Source organism: Camellia sinensis, chromosome 2 (assembly GCF_055761805.1).
Source record: "Camellia sinensis isolate YWXY chromosome 2, ASM5576180v1, whole genome shotgun sequence".
In the NCBI taxonomy this organism is placed as follows: Eukaryota; Viridiplantae; Streptophyta; class Magnoliopsida; order Ericales; family Theaceae; genus Camellia; species Camellia sinensis.
Window position 1 is genome coordinate 159,992,866 of NC_138962.1, and position 20,761 is coordinate 160,013,626.

The 20,761-nt window shown below is 29.3% G+C and overlaps 2 long non-coding RNA genes across 18 annotated transcripts; both read left to right on the forward strand.

The window, feature by feature from the left end:
• The first annotated feature begins 1,409 nt into the window (after positions 1-1,409).
• On the forward strand, positions 1,410-10,992 carry LOC145820422 (uncharacterized). Of its 17 annotated transcripts, none has more exons than XR_014361943.1 (5): positions 1,410-1,924; positions 4,150-4,195; positions 8,414-8,459; positions 8,572-8,621; positions 10,281-10,527. It is a non-coding gene; the product is annotated as an uncharacterized LOC145820422 (long non-coding RNA). The 17 variants fall into 17 exon arrangements; XR_014361944.1 differs by lacking the exon at positions 8,572-8,621 and adding an exon at positions 8,622-8,667; XR_014361946.1 differs by lacking the exons at positions 1,410-1,924; positions 4,150-4,195 and adding an exon at positions 5,717-6,188 and having other exon boundaries at positions 8,374-8,459.
• Positions 10,993-13,348: 2,356 nt separating this feature from the next.
• LOC114277295 (uncharacterized) lies at positions 13,349-18,908 on the forward strand. The gene is made up of 2 exons (XR_014361950.1): positions 13,349-13,841; positions 18,398-18,908. It is a non-coding gene; the product is annotated as an uncharacterized LOC114277295 (long non-coding RNA).
• The last annotated feature ends 1,853 nt before the right edge of the window (positions 18,909-20,761 follow it).

The following is a 20,761-nucleotide window of genomic DNA, read 5'->3' on the forward strand; positions in this document are numbered from 1 at the left end:
ACTATCTCGGCAAAAGGAATAAACAAAGCAATACCATAAACCAGCCCCCCGTTTTTGAAACCAGCCCAAAATTCAGGCGGGAAACGGGAGACAGCACGAAGACACAGTTCCGTACACGCCAAGGGCATTGTCATTGTCACTGTACAAAGGGCATAGGGCTAGTACGGTGATTTGGCTATTTTATATAATGGTTTTAATACATGATTTTTTATAAAAAATTAAAAAATTATTCAAAACAATTATTATTATTTTCTCTAAAAAATCAAAAAAATGTACGCATAATAATTCATTCAAAACAATTAATCATTACATTGTACACGTGGATAGTTTAACTTTAGGTTTAACCAACGGAGGAAGCATGTATTTTTAATAAATCTCAATATATTTAGAGAAATGTTATGTATCTCCAATATTTTATTAAGGGAAATGATTTGGAGCCCTAAAAACTTCCCCCCTAATCCCCCTAATTTCCAATTTTGGCAACTTTTTCTTTTTTTTTTTTTTTTTTTTACTTGATATGGAAATTAGGGGGATTAGGGGGGATGTTTTTAGGGGGATGTAGCATGACCCTTTTATTAAATATTTTATCAAACTTTTTATATGGAATGAGACTTACACAAATTTATATATGTGTAGATTGTACATTTATGTAAGAATTTTGATAGAATATTTGATAAAATATTTAAAATTCTTAACATAACTCATATATTTGTAATTTATTCTAAAAATTATAATCCCAATACATTTGTAATTTATTCTTAAAAATTATAGATAAGCCTTGAAAATATTTATTTTCAATAATAAAAAGTAAATTTATTTAAAAAATAATAATAAATATTATTTAAATATAAAAAATCTTTGGGTAAATTACATTTACCTCCCATGAGGTTTCTGACAAATACAGGGACCTCTCCTGTGGTTTGAATAATTACAGTAATCTCCCCTACTTTACTTGACAATATCAAAATTCCCCCCTGCCGTCAAAAATCACTAAACGGTGTTACTTTTTCCTTAGAAAATTACCTTATTGCCCTTCCCTTGAAAATATTAAAAAATATTTTTGGATTGGAGGATAGGTTTGGAGTGTTTGGAAAAGTATTTTTTGATTTATTTTTTTTAAATATTAAAAAATGTTTTAAAAAAATATATTTTTTATTTTAAATATGTAATTTTTATTTAAATATTTTATTTTATTTTGTAAATATTTTAATATTTTAGTTTTAATATTTTAAACTCAAAACACAATTTCACACTCAAATCGTAACCAAACACATAACTCAAAACTCAATTCAAAAATTATTTTCAAACCTCATAACCAAACATATAACTCGATACTCCACACTATTTTCAAAACTCTACATTCAAATCGTAACCAAACGCATAACAAAAAAATAAAATATTTATAAATCTATATAATAAGGGAGGAAGGATTTTGAAAATGTATAAAATGTATGTGAGATACATTTTAATTTAATGGTTGAGATTAATCCTAAATATATACCAATGGTTCAGATCAACTCTTTGCTCAAATGCTCTACGCATTCTTTCTCATCCTCCTCTTCATCCCAAAGCCCTCTAATGCCTTACCTCTCAACGGCATTTTCTGACCAACGGCATTCTCTCTCATTCTCTCTCATCCTCTCTCATCCTCCTCCTCATCCCAAAGCCCTCTACCTCCTCCATTGTTAGCGCGATCGGATCCGATCCTCCACCCCTCTCCACGTCGTCACTCTCTCCGAACTCGCTGCCATCGCCTCCCTCATCGCTTCCTGCATCTACCTCCTCGGTTTTTTCGGCATTGGTTTCGTCCAATCCTTCATCACTTGTGCTTCTCACGACGCCTGAGATGTCGACTACGACCGCTTCATCCTCAAAGGAGATCGCTGCCTCCTGATGGATCTGCCGCATGTGAATCGTCAAATCGGTATGATTTGGGTTTGATATTTTTTTTCCCTTCTATCAAGATCAATTTGGGTTTGATTCTAATTTCTATTATTTTTATTTTTTATTTTTGTTCAAATTTTATGTTGTATTCATATATTGGATTACTCATTCGAATTGTTCTAATCGATTTGATAGTACAATTAGCTCATTCAGATTTCTAATCAATTGATCTTGATCAGAATTGTATATGTACATAATCATAGATTAGGAGAAGAGGAAGAGCAGTGGGTTTCTTGCTCTGTCATTTTGGACACAGTACTATTGACTAATGTTTTTGTATTTTTGTTCTGTTTTGTTTTTGCGATCCAGTTGGGTCTGCAGTAGTTGCTTTGTTTTGCTTTTTCTCATCTAGAAATGTAATGTGCTCCCTCCTCTGTATAGAAAGCTAGAAATTAAACCAAAAAAAAATTATTGTTAGTTTATTTGCCACTGAGTTTGCAGTGTTTACTACATGTTTTGTTCATTGTTGATGGTGGTTTAGTTTTTCGTTAACCTTTCATCGACCAACACAAACTCAGACAGGGGGGGTGGTGGTGGGATGGGAGAGGAATAGTATATATACTAATAAGTTTTACTTCAAGAAAGAAGTTCAGAGGAATAGTATATATACTAATTGAAGTTTGCCTCTGCCACTTCCCTTTTCTCATTTTCATAGATTTTAAACATGACAGTGTTAAGCATTTTCAGTGTGAGAAGTATTTACAATATTTTAGGTGAACTGCATCCATTTTGCCGATTTATGTACTGATCATTCAAAAAAAAAAAAGAAAAAAGAAAAAAGAAAAATCAGATCATAGTTATAATTATCAAATTAATTTGATTTTTTTGTGTGAATAATCTATAAATAAACCTAATAAAATAAATAGTTCAAACATCAAATACATGACTTATGATGGGCTCCATGATATCCAACAACACACCAGCGTCTCCCATTTTAAAAACATGATAGAATTTCAGTTTCTTTGTTTTATTATGGGAGAGGAATGGCTTACATACTAATAAGTTTTACTTCAAGAAAGAAGTTCAGGGACTTTAACGTTTCTGTCGGGTCATTTTCTTAACTTTTCCTTTATACTATATTATATAGATTTGAAGTTTGCCTCTGCCACTTCCCTTTTCTCATTTTCATAGATTTTAAACATGATAGTGTTAAGCATTTTCAGTGTGAGAAGTATTTACAATATTTTACGTGAACTGCATCCATTTTGCCGATTTATGTATTGATCATTCAAAAAAAAAAAAGAAAAAAGAAAAAAGAAAAATCAGATCATAGTTATGATTATCAAATTAATTTGATTTTTTTGTGTGAATAATCTATAAATAAACCTAATAAAATAAATAGTTCAAATATCAAATACATGACTTATGATGGGCTCCATGATATCCAACAACACACCAGCGTCTCCCATTTTAAAAACATGATAGAATTTCAGTTTCTTTATTTTATTACACATAACTTCTTGAAAATCAATGGAAATCACCATTCTTGGAAATCACCATTTTGAGAATTGTTTAGTAGTGATTTATTAATAACACCATTTTGAGAATTATTTAGTAGTGATTTATTAATAACACCATTTTTACCTAACTTCTTGGAAATCACCATTTTGAGCTTCTCGCGAGGTTGTTTCTCTTTTTGATTATTTGTTTTTATTGATTGATTAATAACATATTTTGTATAAGCTAATTTTTTTTATTAATAGTTAGTATAGAGTATGTGTGTGTTCAAATTGTGAGATGGGTTTTTATATTTGGTTAAACATTCCGGAGAGTAATTGAGTAATTGAGGGAATTACTGACTTCTTTCAGTTAGCAATGGGTTTAGTTCTGAGTTTTTGAATTTTGCTTCGAAGCTCTTGCAGGTTTGATGATCTTCACAGTCTTCTCTTTGTTATGTTTCTTTTTCATTTTTTATTTATGTAGCTTTCAATTTATTTGGATTGGTGTTTCTAAACCTTAAACTGATATGTGTTTTTTTTTCTTTTTTGTGTTGAGGCATGAGTCTTGACATTAGATCTATATCCAGTAGCACACTCGATTAAGTAGAATTTGGGACCATCACTTAACAATGCCCTTTTATTTCATTTTTTATTTTATTTTATTTCATTTAATTTTTAATTTTATTTATTTATTTATTTTTTTCATTACTTGCAAGTGCATTTTAGAAAGGAGCTTCATGAAATATAAAATTCAGTTCACTTACAGGTGAGGACTTTGATTGTGAAAGTTGTTCTCTGTCATACAAAAACTGGTGTGTATGGTTGATCGCTCCTCTCTTGCTGTAATCATCCATGTCCTTTTATTTCATTTTTTATTTTATTTTATTTTTAATTTTATTTATTTATTTTTTCATTACTTGCAAGTGCATTTTGGAAAGGAGCTTTATGAAATATAAAATTCAGTTCACTTACAGGTGAGGATTTTGATTGTGATAGTTGTTATCTGTCATACAAAAATTGGTATGTATAGTTGATCTCTCCTTTCTTGCTGTAATCATTTGCTTCTGATATGGCATATTTAATGATCCCTCTAATAATCTTGAGCTATAATATTTAATTCTAAAATATTGAGATTGCACATCATAATAATCCATTAAGCTAAAATATTTAATTCTTGAGCTATATGCTTTGAAGGGTTCCTAATTAACTATACTAATTCTTGAGCTATATGCTTGGAAGGGTTCCTAAAATCCAAAATAGAAGAAGAAAAAGAAGAACTTGAAGTAGACATGTAGAATGAATCTAAAAAAAACAGAAGATATATATATATAGAGAGAGAGAAGATTAAATTACCTGAAATGAGAAGAATGAGAAACAGAACAATCTTTTGTCTATGTGGTGGTGGTGTTTGTTTTTTGTTTTGGTTTCAGAGACATAGGCCTCTTTTGGGTATATGGTTTTTAGCCACTTTTTTGAGTTTATAAAAGCTAAAAGTTAGCCTTTTGTATTTAAAGACATTTGAAAAGTTGGTTTTTAATAATTGGTGAAATTACAATTCTACCTCTCATGGGTCAAAATATGTTACATAGGTGAATAGTTTTGTCATTTTATAATTGGTCATTTTAAATTAAATGTGGATAGTTTGGTCATTTTATTGTGATTTGATATCATAAATAAATATTAATCAAAAAAGTCAAAAGTAACTTTTTATCAACTTCTCAAATCATTTGTTTAAAAAAGTCAAAAACTTAATTAAACGTAAAAAAAATTATTTTTTACCATCTTCCCAAAAACATCCCATAGAAGGGTATGAGAGAGAGAGAGAATGTTGAGCAATTCAGAGAGATAATGTAAGATATGTATAGTAGTTAGGTAAGGGAGGAGAGTGGTTGGGAATTGAGAAGAACGAGTAAGAAATGGTGTACAGTTCATTACCAACATAATATAGAAAAACATATAGAAATAAATATAGAAACCCATATCAGTTGCTATCAGTTTAGAGCAACAATTACTTTGGGCTTTATTTTATTTTTTAGAGCAATAAAGGAAGTTAGGTTGCTGGACATCAAGTCCATTTCGTATTAAATTCGTATTATGAATACCATGTTCTACAACTTAAAAAAAAAAACTTTTACATCATTAGGTGAAGTTTGGATATGGTGTTTAGTTTTTATTTTTTATTTTTGGTCACATAATAGGATTAGGTACGTGTTTGGGTATGATTTGGATTGGTGTTTGTGTTTCCAAACTGGTGAGCAACTTTGTGTTTGTGTTACGAAGGTAAGAATGAAAGGAGATGTGAAGTTGAAAATGTATAAAATGTATAAAATGTATGTGAGATACATTTTAATTTAATGGTTGAGATTAATCCTAAATATATACCAATGGTTCAGATCAACTCTTTGCTCAAATGCTCTACGCATTCTTTCTCATCCTCCTCTTCATCCCAAAGCCCTCTAATGCCTTACCTCTCAACGGCATTTTCTGACCAACGGCATTCTCTCTCATTCTCTCTCATCCTCTCTCATCCTCCTCCTCATCCCAAAGCCCTCTACCTCCTCCATTGTTAGCGCGATCGGATCCGATCCTCCACCCCTCTCCACGTCGTCACTCTCTCCGAACTCGCTGCCATCGCCTCCCTCATCGCTTCCTGCATCTACCTCCTCGGTTTTTTCGGCATTGGTTTCGTCCAATCCTTCATCACTTGTGCTTCTCACGACGCCTGAGATGTCGACTACGACCGCTTCATCCTCAAAGGAGATCGCTGCCTCCTGATGGATCTGCCGCATGTGAATCGTCAAATCGGTATGATTTGGGTTTGATATTTTTTTTCCCTTCTATCAAGATCAATTTGGGTTTGATTCTAATTTCTATTATTTTTATTTTTTATTTTTGTTCAAATTTTATGTTGTATTCATATATTGGATTACTCATTCGAATTGTTCTAATCGATTTGATAGTACAATTAGCTCATTCAGATTTCTAATCAATTGATCTTGATCAGAATTGTATATGTACATAATCATAGATTAGGAGAAGAGGAAGAGCAGTGGGTTTCTTGCTCTGTCATTTTGGACACAGTACTATTGACTAATGTTTTTGTATTTTTGTTCTGTTTTGTTTTTGCGATCCAGTTGGGTCTGCAGTAGTTGCTTTGTTTTGCTTTTTCTCATCTAGAAATGTAATGTGCTCCCTCCTCTGTATAGAAAGCTAGAAATTAAACCAAAAAAAAATTATTGTTAGTTTATTTGCCACTGAGTTTGCAGTGTTTACTACATGTTTTGTTCATTGTTGATGGTGGTTTAGTTTTTCGTTAACCTTTCATCGACCAACACAAACTCAGACAGGGGGGGTGGTGGTGGGATGGGAGAGGAATAGTATATATACTAATAAGTTTTACTTCAAGAAAGAAGTTCAGAGGAATAGTATATATACTAATTGAAGTTTGCCTCTGCCACTTCCCTTTTCTCATTTTCATAGATTTTAAACATGATAGTGTTAAGCATTTTCAGTGTGAGAAGTATTTACAATATTTTAGGTGAACTGCATCCATTTTGCCGATTTATGTACTGATCATTCAAAAAAAAAAAAAGAAAAAAGAAAAAAGAAAAATCAGATCATAGTTATAATTATCAAATTAATTTGATTTTTTTGTGTGAATAATCTATAAATAAACCTAATAAAATAAATAGTTCAAACATCAAATACATGACTTATGATGGGCTCCATGATATCCAACAACACACCAGCGTCTCCCATTTTAAAAACATGATAGAATTTCAGTTTCTTTGTTTTATTATGGGAGAGGAATGGCTTACATACTAATAAGTTTTACTTCAAGAAAGAAGTTCAGGGACTTTAACGTTTCTGTCGGGTCATTTTCTTAACTTTTCCTTTATACTATATTATATAGATTTGAAGTTTGCCTCTGCCACTTCCCTTTTCTCATTTTCATAGATTTTAAACATGATAGTGTTAAGCATTTTCAGTGTGAGAAGTATTTACAATATTTTACGTGAACTGCATCCATTTTGCCGATTTATGTATTGATCATTCAAAAAAAAAAAGAAAAAAGAAAAAAGAAAAATCAGATCATAGTTATGATTATCAAATTAATTTGATTTTTTTGTGTGAATAATCTATAAATAAACCTAATAAAATAAATAGTTCAAATATCAAATACATGACTTATGATGGGCTCCATGATATCCAACAACACACCAGCGTCTCCCATTTTAAAAACATGATAGAATTTCAGTTTCTTTATTTTATTACACATAACTTCTTGAAAATCAATGGAAATCACCATTCTTGGAAATCACCATTTTGAGAATTGTTTAGTAGTGATTTATTAATAACACCATTTTGAGAATTATTTAGTAGTGATTTATTAATAACACCATTTTTACCTAACTTCTTGGAAATCACCATTTTGAGCTTCTCGCGAGGTTGTTTCTCTTTTTGATTATTTGTTTTTATTGATTGATTAATAACATATTTTGTATAAGCTAATTTTTTTTATTAATAGTTAGTATAGAGTATGTGTGTGTTCAAATTGTGAGATGGGTTTTTATATTTGGTTAAACATTCCGGAGAGTAATTGAGTAATTGAGGGAATTACTGACTTCTTTCAGTTAGCAATGGGTTTAGTTCTGAGTTTTTGAATTTTGCTTCGAAGCTCTTGCAGGTTTGATGATCTTCACAGTCTTCTCTTTGTTATGTTTCTTTTTCATTTTTTATTTATGTAGCTTTCAATTTATTTGGATTGGTGTTTCTAAACCTTAAACTGATATGTGTTTTTTTTTCTTTTTTGTGTTGAGGCATGAGTCTTGACATTAGATCTATATCCAGTAGCACACTCGATTAAGTAGAATTTGGGACCATCACTTAACAATGCCCTTTTATTTCATTTTTTATTTTATTTTATTTCATTTAATTTTTAATTTTATTTATTTATTTATTTTTTTCATTACTTGCAAGTGCATTTTAGAAAGGAGCTTCATGAAATATAAAATTCAGTTCACTTACAGGTGAGGACTTTGATTGTGAAAGTTGTTCTCTGTCATACAAAAACTGGTGTGTATGGTTGATCGCTCCTCTCTTGCTGTAATCATCCATGTCCTTTTATTTCATTTTTTATTTTATTTTATTTTTAATTTTATTTATTTATTTTTTCATTACTTGCAAGTGCATTTTGGAAAGGAGCTTTATGAAATATAAAATTCAGTTCACTTACAGGTGAGGATTTTGATTGTGATAGTTGTTATCTGTCATACAAAAATTGGTATGTATAGTTGATCTCTCCTTTCTTGCTGTAATCATTTGCTTCTGATATGGCATATTTAATGATCCCTCTAATAATCTTGAGCTATAATATTTAATTCTAAAATATTGAGATTGCACATCATAATAATCCATTAAGCTAAAATATTTAATTCTTGAGCTATATGCTTTGAAGGGTTCCTAATTAACTATACTAATTCTTGAGCTATATGCTTGGAAGGGTTCCTAAAATCCAAAATAGAAGAAGAAAAAGAAGAACTTGAAGTAGACATGTAGAATGAATCTAAAAAAAACAGAAGATATATATATATAGAGAGAGAGAAGATTAAATTACCTGAAATGAGAAGAATGAGAAACAGAACAATCTTTTGTCTATGTGGTGGTGGTGTTTGTTTTTTGTTTTGGTTTCAGAGACATAGGCCTCTTTTGGGTATATGGTTTTTAGCCACTTTTTTGAGTTTATAAAAGCTAAAAGTTAGCCTTTTGTATTTAAAGACATTTGAAAAGTTGGTTTTTAATAATTGGTGAAATTACAATTCTACCTCTCATGGGTCAAAATATGTTACATAGGTGAATAGTTTTGTCATTTTATAATTGGTCATTTTAAATTAAATGTGGATAGTTTGGTCATTTTATTGTGATTTGATATCATAAATAAATATTAATCAAAAAAGTCAAAAGTAACTTTTTATCAACTTCTCAAATCATTTGTTTAAAAAAGTCAAAAACTTAATTAAACGTAAAAAAAATTATTTTTTACCATCTTCCCAAAAACATCCCATAGAAGGGTATGAGAGAGAGAGAGAATGTTGAGCAATTCAGAGAGATAATGTAAGATATGTATAGTAGTTAGGTAAGGGAGGAGAGTGGTTGGGAATTGAGAAGAACGAGTAAGAAATGGTGTACAGTTCATTACCAACATAATATAGAAAAACATATAGAAATAAATATAGAAACCCATATCAGTTGCTATCAGTTTAGAGCAACAATTACTTTGGGCTTTATTTTATTTTTTAGAGCAATAAAGGAAGTTAGGTTGCTGGACATCAAGTCCATTTCGTATTAAATTCGTATTATGAATACCATGTTCTACAACTTAAAAAAAAAAACTTTTACATCATTAGGTGAAGTTTGGATATGGTGTTTAGTTTTTATTTTTTATTTTTGGTCACATAATAGGATTAGGTACGTGTTTGGGTATGATTTGGATTGGTGTTTGTGTTTCCAAACTGGTGAGCAACTTTGTGTTTGTGTTACGAAGGTAAGAATGAAAGGAGATGTGAAGTTGCTAAAAAATTAGTAGAGCAACTTTATCAAAATATTTAGGTGGGTTGAAAGAGCAGTTTTTTTATTTTTTTTTTGGACTCATTTTGTAGTATGGTATACAAGCTGATCCTTGGGTTTGAAATAATAATTGATCCTCATAAAATGGTTATCAAATGGTTTTTAAGATATTCTTAAGTGATTTTTCAAATGGTTTTCAATGTTTCATTGTGTTGGATTTGTGTTTTTTTTTATTATTATTTATTTTTGTTGATTAGGTTGTGTTTTTAAGATTTCGGTTTCGATTTGTGTCTGTGTTTCTAAGATTTTTGTTTGGGTTTGTGTGATTAGGTATGCATTCAATGGAATCACAGAAAAAGTTGGAAACAAAGCTTAAGAGACACAAAGCATTGGAACAGAGCATTGAAAATCATTCTGTTTCTTTTCAATCAAAGCAAAAGAGACCCATCAATTTGGGTTTGTGTTTCTAAGATTTGGATTTGGATTTGTATTTGTTTTTCTAAGCCTTAAACTGATGTGTTTGTGTTGGATTTGTGTTTCTAAACCTTAAACTGATATGTATTTGGGTTTCTTTTTCTTTTTTTGTGTTCTATTTCTTTTCATTTTTTTATTTATGCAGTTTTCAATTTATATGGGTTGGTGATAAGTTATGTTATGTATTTGGGTTGGTGTTTCTAAATCTTAAACTGATATGTATTTGTTTTTCTTTTTTTTGTATTGTCAGGCGAGGGTCTTGACATTGATTTGTGGGACTGTTGACATTGGTTTGGGTCTCAACATTTTCTTTTTTATTTTTTTTTCTTCAACCCGCATGTTTCTCACAGGTCATTATTTTTGTTTTATTTTATTTTATTTCTATAACCCAATTTAAATTTTCACTCATAATTCATGGACTATTTCTTCATCCCTGTTGAAGACATGGTGAAGAACTTGAAAAGAAACAGAGTAAGGAAAGAGATAGTGGTTGGTTTTCTTAATTGTGCTGCGCATTCAAATGCTTGGCCACTATCACATCTTTATTTATTTTATGTGCTATTCAAATTGTGTTGATATATTATTATTTTTTTCAATAGGAATGCAAAATGTGTTGATATATTATTATTTTTTTTCCTTAGGAATGCAAAAAAATATGTGAAAGATAGACCCCGCAAAGGACTGATGGCTACTTCTTTCTACCGACAAATTGCTTGGATTGTTAATGGTATTTATTTATTATTTATTATTTAGTAAAATACGTAAAAGATCTCAGATTGTTTAGATTGAAAACATGAAAATAGTTTAAATTGAAAATAAATCAAAAATTTAATATTTAAATTTATAAAATTGAAAACTCAATAGTTTATTTTGTTACAAGTATTAAATTCTAAGTTTTTTTTTTTTTTGAGTAATTTTTCCTAAATTTTAATAATACCTAAAATTATTCAAACAAAATTGGCTTTTGTGTGGTGGCAGCATACAATGTTTCTAATATATTCATGTTCCCCGTGATTAATTAAATGTTGAGGATGTATTAAATTAATTAATTAATTGACATTATACGTAGAAATTATAACTACATTTTAATCCTAACATTATTTACACCGAACATTATTTACATCGTGCCTTCAGGCACGGGCATACGCTAGTATATTTATAAAATAAAATAAAATATTTAAAATAAAACTATATATTTAAAATAAAAATAAAAATTTAAATTTTTTTAATATTTAAAAAATATATTTAAAATATTAAAAAAAATACAACACATAGATGTATGAAATATAATGCACATTAAAATAAATAAATAAATATTTAAAATATAAAATATTTACCCTAAAAAAATTAATTCAAAAAATTTCAAAATTTATAACTAAACAAATTATTTTTTTTTTTCAAAACTCATAACTCAAAATAAGACTCTACATTCAAATCATGATTTTAAAAATAATTTTAAAAAATAAAATAAACTTTTTTTGAATTTTTTTTTCTTTTAAAATAGAGTTTTTGAAAAAGTTTGGTTTTGAGTTTTGGAAAGAGTTTTGAGTTTTGAAAAAAGTTTTGAATTGAGTTTTAAGTTTGTGTTTGGTTATGAGTTTTGAAAATAATTTTTGAATTGAGTTTTGAGTAATAAAAACATGTTCCGATTTTTTTTTTTTTAGAAACATGTTTGGTTCTCTTTTAGAATTACAATTCCAATTACAAATACAAATTTTCAAAAAAAAAAATCAAAACTCATAGTGTTAACCAAATACACAATTCCAATTAGAAATTTTCAAAAATCTTTTCAAAACTCATAGAATCACAATTCAATTACAAATAATTTCTTGAATTTATTTTTTTAGGGTAAATATTTTATATTTTAAATATTTATTTATTTATTTTAATGTGCATTATATTTCATACATCTATGTGTTGTATTTTTTTAAATATTTTAAATATATTTTTTAAATATTAAAAAAATTTAAAATTTTTATTTTTATTTTAAATATATAGTTTTATTTTAAATATTTTATTTTATTTTATAAATATATTTATAAATATTTTATTTTTTTGTTATGCGTTTGGTTACGATTTGAATGTAGAGTTTTGAAAATAGCGTGGAGTGTCGAGTTACTGTAATTATTCAAACTACAGGGGAAGTCCCTGTATTTGTCAGAAACCTCAGGAGAGGCAAATGTAATTTAACCAAAATCTTTTAACTAAAATTTAACTCCTACCGTCTCAAAATAGTGGTTCTTTTTGGAAAATTTAATTTTTTTTTGATAGTACAATTATTACATTTTCAAAAAATTGATTTTTCAAAATTACCATTTGATATTATATTTTTTTAGAAAATATTAATGTCATAATTATATTTTTTATATTGTTAATGAATTTAAGAGAAGGATAAAAAAAATTATATTATTTTTATATTTGATTTTTAAAAAATATTAATATTTAAAGATAATAAAAAATAAAATAAAGAAATAATGGTTGCGTTTGGTTGTGTTTTGTAAATGTGATTTGACCGTATGAGTTGTATTTTGAGTTTGTGTGTTGTAGAATTATGATTTGAGTGTAGAAAATTTGTTTGGTAAGGAGTTTTGAAAATAATTTTGGAAAAGATGTTTGATTTGAGTAGGGAATTGTTGATGTGATATTTAATATGTGATACAAAAATTTACAACTCATAACTAAACATACAACTTAAAATTATTTTAAAGCACATTAAAAATTAAAAAAAATTTAGAAAATATTTTTCCCAATTATATAAATCAATTGCAAAAAAAAAAAAAAAAAAAAAAATCTGTACAGCGGAGGACATCCGGGTGGATGTCCCCAAGGACGTCCGGGCGGATGACCCCAAGAACGTCCGGACGGTCTTCCCGTGGCAAAAAATTTCACAAAAAACACAGCTGTGATAGAGATTTTAAAAGTTGATTCCAAACACACAACCAAACATCATACTGAAACACACCTGTGAGTTACGTTTTGAATTCATAACCACACAGACCCAATATTTTGATACGGGACTACAAAAGCTTCATTCCCATGCCCAATTCTCCGGTCAAATAACTGCTCAATTACCTTCTCAATCTCTCACATCACATGTTATGTATCACAACCCTAAACAGCAGGCAAATCTTCAATCATCCCATCTAACCCCCAAAACCCCTTTCATCAGCGCAATTTTCCTTCATCTTGGCAAGTTAATTTCAATCCAAATGGCTTTGGCTTACAACATTACAGCACAAAACCTTCTTTCTAAACCACCCAATGTTATGAAGATGAAGCTGATGAGCTCAAACACCAATCAGGGAAAGCCACACACAGCTCAAATCATTGCAGAGAAGAGATGCTTGAGGTGCAACACTCTCTACCAAGACAAAGATAACTCTCCAACTGCTTGCTCTTTCCATGGCCACACAACTGGTATGGATATGCTATTCGTCTCATCTCCCGGACACATATTAAATATAATAGTTTCTCTGTTGAATATTTTTGGGGTTAATTACACTTTCTACTTCTGTAGTTGGATTCAAATGTCAACTTTAGTTCTTATCGTTTCAAATTGAACATTGGTTCCTATACTTTCAATTTCGTCATTCCATCCAAATTGAATGTTAAAATTATCTGTGTTTGGTTTTAATTTTCTAAAAATTGAATTTTTTGTTTTTTTGCATTTTTTGTTTTATTTTTAGTAAATATTTTTTAAATTTTAAATAATTTTTTTTTTATAATTTTTTTTAGATGTATCGTACTTGAATATATTAAAAAGTAAAATATTTGTAAGAAAATATTTTAAAAAAATAATAAATACATAATGTACTTAATTTTTATATTTTTAATATTTATTGAATTTTTTTTAAAAAAATTATAAATATTTTATTTTTTTAAGCCTATTTATGTTAGGTGTGTTTAAAAATTAAAAGAAAATTATTTAAAATATTAATTAAATTCAATAAAAACAAGAAAATACAAAAAATAAATTTTTTTAATTTTTTGAAAAGTGAATCCTGTGAAATGAAACCAAACAAGCTTACTTGTCAATTTTATAAGGTCTAAATGTATACAAAATTAACAGAAATTTAGACGGAAGAACTAAATTAAAATTAAATTTAAAATGTTGAGGCGAAATTGTTTAACTTGAAACAGTAAATTTGGGTTGAAAAGTGTAATTAATCTATTTTTATTCTTTCTTTCTTTTATTGGTTGTGCTTTTGTTTTGAAAATTTCTGTGATACACACTCCCTAATAAGTGTGTTATATTCACTAGTTATGAAGATTTGTTGTACTAGTTATGCATTGTGTGGTGTTCTTAGTTATGAGATTTTTGTTGCGCTTAAATTTGTGATGAATTTAGTTATGTTAAAAGGTGTGTATCATATTCAAAAGATTTGCGGTCTTAGTTATGCATAGGATTAGGGGTTGTTTGGGGTGTCCTAAATAAGTGCACTTTTTGTCTTTTTGGATTAAAAATTTGAGGTTGAAAATATATATGTTTGGGTTAATTTTTTGACTTTTTATGGAAAAATGTGTAATAAAAAATTGTAAAAATTGATTTGTAGGGAAAAATTCGAATTGGGAGTTGCCGTAATTGTTGACTTTTAGTGAATAGTGTTAACTTTTTAACTTTTTAAGTAACTTTTTATCTTTTTATCTTTTTTGAAAAATCCCAAACTTGCCCTTAATTACACCCGAAATCCCCTCAACTATTAGCTATTAGCAAGTATCACTTTTACCCCCTCATCTATCGTACAAATGCACCCCTTGTAGAGGGAGGTGGTTTGGAGGGGTGAAAGTAACAGATTTTTACAGTTGAAAAGGTCAAAATGTATGGATTCATAGATGAGACAGTAAATGATTCTCACTAATGGTTGAGGGGGTCTTGAAATACTTAACCCTCCCTCTTGCATATTATGTGGTGCTTGGTTATAAGGTTTTGTAGTGGTTAAATTTGTGGCGAATTTGGTTATAAGATTTTGTGGTGTTTAGTTATGAATTAATTTGATTTTGGTTATGACCTAAATTAGTGGAAGTTATGAGTTATTGTGACAGAAATTTTGGGTGCACACCCTTTGGAGGAGTGTAAAGTAGCATTTCTTCTGCTTCTTTTTTTTTTTTTTTTTTCCTCATACGAGTTTTCATTTTCTGGCAAACGAACAAAATTTATTTGGAAAATTGCTTCCAAAAATTGTTTTTGAAAAAATTCATGAAAACAACCCACTTTTCAGGAAAACATAAAAAATTCAATTTCTTATAATTGTTTTCGCACAAAAAATGAAAATAATGGATTCAAACTTTTCATTGTTTTTGTTTCAGAAAACATGAAAAACAAAAATGAGAAAGGAAAATAGAGAAACCGAAAACATAATCAAACAAATCCTAGGGATTTTATTTGTGTGCTAATCTAAGAAGCACAGACACTTTTAAGAATGTGACTTATTCGTGTTGTGTCGTTCTATGTCAGACATCGACACTCTTAGGACACTCTTAAGATACATATCTGACGCTCTTCAAAACGTATCTTATTTTTTAATTTTTTTTTAAAAACTTAGACACTCTTTGGACACTTGGAGGACACATGTGTCAATCACTTAAATACACATGTGTCAATCACTTAAATACACGTGTCTATCGGTTAGACATATGTGAAAATGAACAAAACAACTTAAAATACAATAATAAAATAAAAACTATATAAATTTATAGGAATTAGTGTCATATTATATTTTTTATTATCTTTGAATGATATATTCATATATAACATATAATAAATATATAAAATTTCATGCGTGCCTCCCACGTGTCGAGTCCTGCATTTTTTAGAAATTAACGTGTCGGCATATACACGTCGTATCCATATCGTGTCACATGTCCGTGTCCGTGTCTATGCTTCTTAGGTACTAATTAACCTCAAGTAATGAGAAAATCATGATATACTACAGTGGCCATCAGTTTCAGTTAAAGTGTGCAACTTTTTGAATATCACATATATCTATTTGATCTAACCCACCTTGTTGCCATGTTTTGATTATAAAATTACTGATTGTTTGAATGTATCATGAAATTCGGTTGGTTCCATTTACAATTTTTACATAGCAATTCAAGATGAAATTATATGTATTTCTGGTTTGGAATATCATGTAATACAGCAAAGCCGTCGGGGACACATGTCAAGATTTTTTAATTTTAGGAAGTTTTATTATCTTAGAGAACCCTAATTTGGATATTTCAACTGGAATTCCATTGAAATTCCAACAGGAGACTTAAATTTCAAAAGAATCTCTTAAGGCACGCTAACAATTTTCTTTGTTAAATCCAAAAACACCCTAATATCATCAATAAAACATAACCATTTAGCCCTTTGTAAGTGGCAAAGATTCGTCAGCCGGCACTGGTGTTTATTTTAGAACTCTGTTTTATTTTTATATTTATTTATTTATTTATTAACTTTTTAAGATTTAAATTGAAACTAAAATATAGTGAATTAAATTATGCCCAACTTCACTACCATTACCACCTTTTTCGAGTACATCACCGTGACCACTGTGATGGCTGCCGACTTCTTTGTAAGCATCAACTTGCACAAGACCACCAATTTATACATCACCATCCACCCTTTGTGTGATCACTTATATTGAAACCATTACTTCTGTGCAACAATGATTTTGTCCTCTTAATTTGTTAAATTGTATATAGTGGTAAAGACACTTGGGCTGAAACCTATAAGCTTTCTTTGTGCTGCTCCTTCCATAGCCTATCCTAGCCCAATGCTCTGTCTCATTCAGTTTCCTACTCTTGAAGTTTAGCTTTTCTCTAGTAGATGTTACTTTGGTGCTCAATGACACACAAACTACTTAGATCTTTATTTTGGTGCAGAATGACAGAGGAATTCATTTTTTAAAATGTTAACACGTCTGATTACAATCTGAAACGCCATGGTTTTTAGTTCAGTTTGCAACTTATAAGAAATTAGATTTCATAATATAATTCTGGCCTAGCAAGTCCTGGTAGGTTCTTATGCCTATTAAATTTGGTCATGCATTGGGTGCAAAATGCAAATCCATGCCTTCGTTTTGCATTCTTTTAATTTTCAATAATAAGATATCTGACTTAAATGTCAAAATGCCCAATTTTTGTTTCTTCAAATCACTTAAGCATATTGGCTTCTACATCACATAACATGTTCGTGTGTGTACACCAATATGAAATGATGGAGCATAAACTACTTGTGAGAATTGCTGTGAAGTAAGGATCTTTTCTTCTTTGAAATTAGTCTTTCGGACACATATCCCATACACTTAGACGATCATCTCGCGTCAAATATAAATGCTTCATTGTTGTTGTAATTGTGGTATGCTTTATGAGGGAGATCACTATTTGACTTCTGTGAAGACGTTTATTTTTTGATTACTAGGGTTTCCTCAGACCATGAATTTCCAAGCTAACGGGTTTTCTGGTGGGTTTGCACATTTGCTCATGTTAATTGTGATCGTGAACTAATAATTTTTAGTTGCCAGTTTCTAACTGCCTATTCTGGCATTCAAATGTCCTTTATTGGGTAGATACATAAAAGTCAGCATTTGACTGCATCTTCTATATAAAACTCTTTTTTCAACTTGAGCTTCTTTAAAAAATTCTCAGAAAGCACATGCTCGTACTTCTTTCTTAAATCACTTCAACAAACAAATTTCTCATACTTTCATTTGGATTTAGAAAGGACGACGATGAACTTAGCTTAAATTTTTTTTACTTTGTATTAGTTCAGAAGCATCTCTTTTGGGCTCGTCCTAAAATAAACTCATAGCAAGTCTCTTTGATTACTGATGTAAATTGTCACATGATAGTATCAATGTTATGTGTAGGTTTTGTTTTTATATGCTCTTTGATTAATTTTCAGCCTTGGCTATGCATGAGCATGCCTCCATATTTAGATGCATTAATAGAACCGAATTAAGCATAAGTTATGCTTTTGATATTTGTAGGGGAGAAGGGATTATTCGCATTTGCGCCACCTCATCAAGGGATTGACGGACAGTGGAGTGATGGATCTGGAGTGATTGTTTACAAATGGAACGAGAAGAATAATAGACCAAACACTGGAAGTGTCAACTGGAAAAAGAGATGGAGCTGTTGCGCCGAGTATGGTGAGAATGCTCCACCTTGTAGGCAAGGATGGCATGTCTCATATGATGATGGTGTCACTATGTATTAGCCACATTTGGATCATATGTATCACCATATTACTAATTCAGAAGATATCAATACAACAAATGAGATTATCTACCCAGAACATTGTATAGAGTAAGGGTATGTTTGGATTACAACAACCGTTAGAAGAATGGGAATGTTGTTACTAGTAATGAGATTTCTGGTAATATGTGTTAATGCTATTCAACCGTTTGGATTCCTACTTATTTGTGAACGTAATTCCTGTTGAAATAGATAATCAGGAATTACTTTTCTAATCTAATTACATTCTAATTTTCCTCCAAATTTTCTGCCATCTAAACTTAGCCTAAAAGTATGGTACAAATAGTTCATATCAACATTGTTATGCTGGAGCACCTCTGCCTGTCCATATTCTTGTTGCAAAATTGCTTCTAATTTGTTTAGTTAATCCTTTTTTTTATCAGTAAAAATCAATTGTTAATTGTTAGCATTTTGGGAGAGTTGAATCCCCAACATTTCTCTTACAAGTCTCTAAAGTAATGCACTAGACCATAATGTCATGGCTTTAAATTTTTTCTTTTGAGGAATGACTTTAAAATTGTTTAGTTGGGAGTGAGGAAAAGTTTAGCTAAGCCAAACTTTTTTGTTTTTGTTGGCTAAATAATTGAAATAGATTGTATGTTACCGTCCAATTTTGTTGGTTTTTCGATATGGTGTGGAGAAGGGATTCACATGAGATTTTAAAGGGTCTAAAAAAATTAATAATCTCACATTAAGAATAAACGAAGAGAAATGGTGAGAGTTGTTTTATAAATGCTTCCATTCCTTACGAAATGTGTATTATTCGAAACTTATTTGCGAATGCTCAAAAAAATTAAACTATAAAAGTTTTTAAATATAATAGTTTGATCAATTTGGTTTATTTCGTCTAGTTTTTCAAAATCAAAACGTATCATCCACTATAAAAAATAAAAAAATAAAACAACATTTCAAAATTTTGGTCGACTTGAGCAGTTAGTTCAGCTCCATCGATTTTTTTTACTCCTAGCTGAAATGTCTAATATTTAAATATTTCTAAGCTAACAATTTAAAAATTTATAATCATAAAATTTAATTTATAAGTAATATCAAACGGACTGATATAGTAACCCACATGGTACCGAACATATCATTTTATAGGTATAAGATGAAAAGTGCCATATTAGATGATATCTAAAAACAATCGGTGGTGGACAAGAACATACTTAGGATTTCGACATAGAAGGGGTGAACATATATACTAACAAATTTTTTTTTTTAATACATATTAATTACAACATAAATTTCTACCTACATAAAGTGAAAAATTACATGAAAACATATATAAGTACGTTTTTTTTTTTTTTTTTTGGTCCTTGTATCCACATTGTGTCACAAAAGATAGCAACTATAGGATAATTTATATACTAAAATGAGGTATCTTAAATTGTACTTAACGATCTTTTATGTTATAATAGAATCAATATTAAAATTTTGAACAATAAGTTTTTCAATAAATGTGATCAAGTAACTTACTAAATCATTTTCCATTTTTTTTTTCTTCTTGCAAATATTGAATATGATAACTAATTTCTTTTTTATATTTTGTCTAAAAGTTTTAATTTCATACTTTGACACCTATGTTTCATACATATCAAGAATGGTCACTTTTGATTTTTCAAAAACTTAGAGGGAGTAGCCAGTTACAAGTATTTAACAAATGTAAGGGGCGAGTTTATATAATTTGAAGATAATTGATAGTATAGTAAAGGAGTTTTTTAAAATCATAGTGAGGGCCATCGCTCCCTTTGCGTCCACATCCTTGGTGGTGGACAGAAAAAATAATTAAAAAGATGATAAACATTATAAATATTAAAAAAAATCATAAATTTATTCACTAGTGTGTAATGATTTTTAAAAACTCCACCTGGATAGTAATTTTCCCAAAACAATACATAAATACTGTTACCCAATATTCAATGATAGTTTTACTGTTACCTCAACAATAATCTCATATATTAAAAAGTATTGTAGTTTTTTTTTTTAATTTTTTTTATATATCTCTAAAGTTTACAATTCTGCAAAACTTGGTACTTACAGGTTATTCATCCCCATAATGTCATTATACAATTGGAGAATTTTACTATACACACTCTTAC